This window comes from Dendrobates tinctorius, unplaced genomic scaffold, assembly GCF_039654945.1.
Source record: "Dendrobates tinctorius isolate UK_male_01 unplaced genomic scaffold, ASM3965494v1 ptg000083l, whole genome shotgun sequence".
NCBI classification, from domain to species: domain Eukaryota; kingdom Metazoa; phylum Chordata; class Amphibia; order Anura; family Dendrobatidae; genus Dendrobates; species Dendrobates tinctorius.
Genome location: NW_027361751.1, coordinates 12,287,917 through 12,293,688, shown reverse-complemented (window position 1 = coordinate 12,293,688; position 5,772 = coordinate 12,287,917).

The window sequence follows — 5,772 nt, the reverse complement described above, 5'->3', positions numbered from 1 at the left end:
TCTTTGGGGTTTGATGATCCGTATGTGTTTACCATCAACAGCTCCCAAACAGTTGGGAAAATTGCATACTGTCCAGAATTTGTCAGCAATTTCCATCCACTTTTCAGCGGTGGGCAGGGGCATAAATTCTGGGCAAAGAACATTCCAGAGAGCCCGGCAGGTGTCAGCAACAATTCCAGACAAGGTAGAGATTCCAATACGGTACTGGAAGTGTAGTGAAGATAGGGTTTCTCCAGTCGCCAGGAATCTGTGAACAGACAAAGAAGTAAAATTAATATTTATGTATATTATTTTAAAAAACTATAAAATAAAATATTAGTACATTTACGAAAACTAATTACCCAAGGTTTTGAATACTAAATTTAAAAAAAAACCATCAGACCGCACCCCTTGGTTTTTAAAACATACCGTAATGTCACCAGTAGCCGTTCCTCAGGAGGAATCGCACGACGGAGCTGTGTGTCCTGTCTCCGGATGGATTGTTGGACACGAGCAAGCAAATCCAAGAAACTTTCGTGGGACATCCGGATATAATCTGTAAATTTCTCCGGGTTTGCCTGTAGCTCGCTGTAGAGGGTGTGGTATGCCCCACGGCTCTCCCGGAGTTCAACAATCGGATGTATCCACATACGCCGCCGTCTTCGCTGCCTCTCTCTCTTCCTTTGTTCATGGCAAGCAACTGCATACGCCTGAGCCATCGCGATGTCCAAATCCAAGTTGAAGTGAAAACTCTTCCAGCGCAGATCCATGGTCACGAGAAGAATCAAGCAAATGTGAAGAATACTGTAGACAGGGTCTATATATATTAACATACCACACCCACAATGAAGTCCCATTGGTCTTGTGTGTTGTTGAATGGTTGTTTTTTCTTTTTTGTGGGGTTTTTCCAAAATCTGTAAAAAAACGCAAACGCACAAAAAACGCATACAAACGCGCAAAAACGCTGCGTTTTTTTCCTGCATGCGCATTAAAATGCTGGAAAAAAACGCAGCGTTTGTATGCATTTGTATGCGTTTTTTTAATGCGTTTTTTTGCGGGAAAAACGCGCTGCAAAAAAAAGCAAGTGTGAAACTAGCCTTAGCTGCTTACCGTCAGTAACAACGCAATACAGGCAGCAGAGCCCTTGGTCTCGTCCGACCAGGCAGGGGACAATGGGTCTGTAAAGCAGCTGGAGGAGTGGTGTCAGCAACTGCAGGTGGGGACTGACTCCACCCCTTCATACCAAAAGAGTGGGGTTTACCGAGTGACTCAAGAGTATGAGCGGGTATTCAGTAAACACCCCCTAGATTTTGGGAAGGCAAAAGGGGTTCAACACCATATCCCCACTGGAGATCATCCACCCATTAAAGAAAGGTCCCGGCCTATACCCCCAACACAATATCAATGTGCCAAAAGTATGTTGCGGGAAATGAAGGAGGCTAGGGTGATCAGAGACAGTTGTAGCTCCTGGGCAGCTCCAATAGTCTTTGTGAAAAATAAAGATAGTACCATGAGAATGTGTGTTGATTACCAAAAAATTAACAGCATTACACATAAGGATGCCTACCCATTACCCAGAATTGAGGAGTCTGTTGTGAAATCATTTTCTGGTTTACTTCTGGCTTCTGGTGAGGGTGGTGGAGCTGGCTGTGTTGACAGAGGAGTTGTGAGTTCTCCATCCGGGCTCCCTCTAGTGGTGACAGTAGGTAATGAAGCTGATCTAAATGGCAGAGACCTGCCACCTGAGGAGGAGGACTGTGAGTGGACATCAGGAGTCTCTGACTGGATTTAAGACAGCCGACTCACTAATTTTGTGCTGGTGATTTTTTTCCTGCCCTGAGGTTCTGGTTTCCAGTCCTGTTCCTGCCTTCTCAAGCTAAGTGTGCTCTGCTATTTTTTCACATGAGATTTGGTCTGGTTTACTCAGTTTTTGTGGTCAGCCAGCCCCTGCTGGGGCTGTGCTGTATTTCCATTCTTATGTCTCTGTTTATGCCAGTTTGCTTTTGTCCCTGATCAGATTGGTCTCTTTTGGTCTGTCTTCAGAATATACCAGAGTGCTGATATAGGGAATTGAAGTCTAGCGACTTCAAGGTTTTTGTTATCAGAAAGTGTTGGACATTTTTTGGCAGGGTTTTGTGCGTGATTGCAGACAGCATCTTTCCTTTCCTGTCCTTTCTAGTTAGTGTAGGCCCCATCGTTTGCTCAGCCTATTTTTCTATCTGTGTTTGTGTTTTCATCTTGTCTCACCGACAATACATGTTTTGGGGGCTGTCTATTGCTTTGGGGTCTTCTCTGGGGCAGTTTAGATTTCCCCTTTTCTTGCTTTAGGCTTACTTAGTTCTCCGGCTGTGACGAGGCGTCTAGGATCATCGAAAATACGCTCCACGGCTACTGCTAGTTGTGTGGATAGGATCAGGGGTCTGCAATCTGCTTAGTTACCAACCTCTCTGGTTTTCTGTGGCTTAGCTTGTTTTTGTTTTTCCTCCTCGGTGACTCATTCATAACAGGAGTTATTAGCCGCACTTAAAACTGCTAACTATTTTTCCACCTTTGATCTCACTAGTGGGTATTGGCAGGTTCCCATGGCAGAGGCAGACAAGGAGAAAACAGCGATTACTACACCAATGGGTGTCTGTGAGTTCAACTACATGCCGTTCGGGCTCTGCACCGCCCCAGGGACATTTCAACGGCTAATGGAATGCTATCTCGGACACAAGAACTTCGAGACAGTTCTGTTGTACCTGGATGATGTCATTGTTTTCTCCAAGACTTATAAAGACCATCTGGAGCACCTGGCTGAGGTGTTTGAAGCCTTGTCAAAATTTGGCCTGAAAGTGAAGCCATCCAAATGCCACCTTCTGAAGCCTAAGGTACAGTACCTCGGTCATGTAGTGAGTGCAGAAGGTGTGGCACCAGATCCTGACAAAGTCACAGTCATCCGGGACTGGCAGAAGCCCAGCAACCTCCATGAAGCACGTCAATTCCTCGGGTTAGTAGGCTACTACCGAAGGTTCACCAAAGGCTTCACTGAGATAGGCACGCCTATGCAAAATCTTCTGGTGGGTCAGCCCAAGAAAGCCAGGAAGAAGAGTCCTACATTTGAATGGAATAAGGAACTGGAGAGGTCCTTCACTCGATTGAAAATGGCTCTCACAGGAGATGAAGTTCTGGCCTACCCTGATTATGACCAGCCATTTGTGTTGTATACTGATGCCAGCAACGTGGGACTGGGAGTACTGTCACAGGTACAGAATGGCAAAGAAAGAGTGATCTCCTACACCAGCAGGAAGCTTCGTCCCACTGAAAGGAACCCTGACAACTACAGTTCCTTCAAGCTGGAGTTCCTCGCCATAGTCTGGGCTGTGACTGAACAAGTCAAGCATTACCTAGCTTCAGCCAAGTTTACCATCTTCACGGACAACAACCTGTTGACTCACTTGGAAACTGCCAAACTAGGTGCACTGGAGCAGCGATGGATGGCCCGGCTGTCGAACTATGAATTCAACATCAAGTACCGAGCGGGGCACAAGAATGCCAATGCTGATGCACTGTCCAGAATGCCTAATCTGCCAGATGAAGGAGAAGACCCTGAGGCACTAGAAGAAATAGAGTTACCTGCCTTCCACCGGCCAATTGCGGCCCAAGGAGTGAGAAACAGACAGTCTATCATGAAAGAGGCCACCCTAAATCCGTTGCTTCATCGTGACTGGGCAGAAACGCAGGATAACGACCCCGCAGTCCGCCTGGTAAAGGAGCTACTGTCACAAGCTGACTCACGCCCGGGTCCAGATGCTCCTGAAGAAACCCAGCAGTTGTGGAAGGAAAGAGGAAGGCTGTTCCTCTATGAGGGAAAGCTGTGTCGGAGGAGTATCAATGCCCGCACTCATGAGTTGGTCTGGCAGGTGGTAGTCCCAAAGAGGGAGGCATCGATGGTCCTGGGAGCATACCACAATGGAGCTGGACACTTTGGATGAAAGAAGTTGGAGGCCTTGCTCCAGGAGAGATTCTACTGGGCTGGATGAGGAAGGCCATTGAAAATTGGTGCTGGGAGGGTGGACAATGTAACCTGCGCAGGAAGGACCGTAACAGCCAGCGAGCTCCTTTACAGCCAATAATAACCAAACAACCCCTTGAGTTGGTCGCCCTGGACCATGTGAAGCTGGTCCCAAGCTGTTCAGGCTACGTTTATGCTCTTAACATCGTTGACCACTGCTCGAGATTCCTGGTAGTCGTGCCTGTCAAGGATCAAACAGCCAGGACAGCAGCCAGAGCATTCCAACAGCACTTTTGTCAACCACACGGATACCCCGCGCGAGTGCTTACAGATCAAGGTCCAGCCTTTGAGGCAGAAGTGTTCCAGGAATTCTGTAATTTGTACGGTTGCAAGAAGATCAGGACAACACCGTACCATCCACAGACCAATGGCATGTGTGAAATGATGAATCAGGTGGTGATCGACCTACTGAAGACCTTGCCTTTGGAAGAAAGGAATCTGTGGCCAGAGAAGTTGCCAGATCTGGTCGATCTCTACATTCACATTCCTGTGAATTCCACCAACTGCACTCCAGCCTACATAATAAGAGCAAGGCCTGGCAAGCTGCCTATTGATTTGGATATGGGAGTCATGACACCTGAGGTAACATCACCAGATGCTGACTGGGATACAGAACGGCAGCAGCAGTACCGTAGAGTACAAGAGTGCGTAGAAAAGAGTCTAGCTCAGGCGAGACAAAAACAGGAGAACTACAATCAACATGCACCTGCAGTCCCTTTGTCACCAGGAGAACAAGTTCTAAAGAGGAAAAGAAGGATGCATAAATTCGATGACCAATGGGAAGCTGAACCCTACACCATCTTACCATCAAACTTCGACAACACCAAAGAGTGCCTTATCAGTAAGGATGGAGGAGAAACCTCATCAGCAGTATCGAGGGATCATCTGAAACTGTGCCCTGACGAGCTAAAGGAAAGGATGGGAGAACAAAGCAACCTTCAACCCATAGAAGAGGAAGAAAAGGTCAGCACTGTACTTGGAGAATTTCCTGCAAACTGGACAAGAATGGATCAAGCCATCATAGTTCCTGTCCTAATCTTTCCCCAGCCTACTGCAACTGAAGTAGCAGAGACTCAAGAGAACCCTGAAAATCAGGAAGTTCAGGCAGCGGATGCCACACCAGCAGTGGAGCCAGAGAATCCTCGCCCTGCCAGTGGTGAATCTGTCATGCCCACAGTGAGTCTAAGAGTTCGTAGACGGCTACTACCCAGTTTGCCAACAGCAGTAACAGGCCCACTAAACCTAAATAGGCCATTAGAAGTACCCATGCTACGCAGATCTACCCGTAGTACAAAAGGTGAGATCCCAGTTAGGTAAAAAGAGTAAAGTGCAAATAGAAAATGTAAACTGTACATGTAAATATGCAACTTTTCAAGTTTATGTGACTACTAGAGTTGAGCGATACCAGCCGATACTTGAAAATATCGGATCGGAATGGATCGGCCGATCTTTAAAAAAAGTATCGGTATCGCCGATTCCGATACCGGGAACCAATGCAAGTCAATGGGGCCAAAATATCGGAATTAAAAAAAACCCTTTCTTTCCTTGTAGGTTAATTCTACATGAAGAAAAACAACTAAGAATAATGTAGAATGTATTGTGGGAGGTGGAGGAGACATTAAAGCCATAGAGGTTTAGCCCAATCAAATGGAATAGCAGGAATTAAACTTTTTTTTTAAAGATGTTAGGAGTTACAAAGATATTGACTATGTTAGCCTCATTTATATTTTGCCAGACAT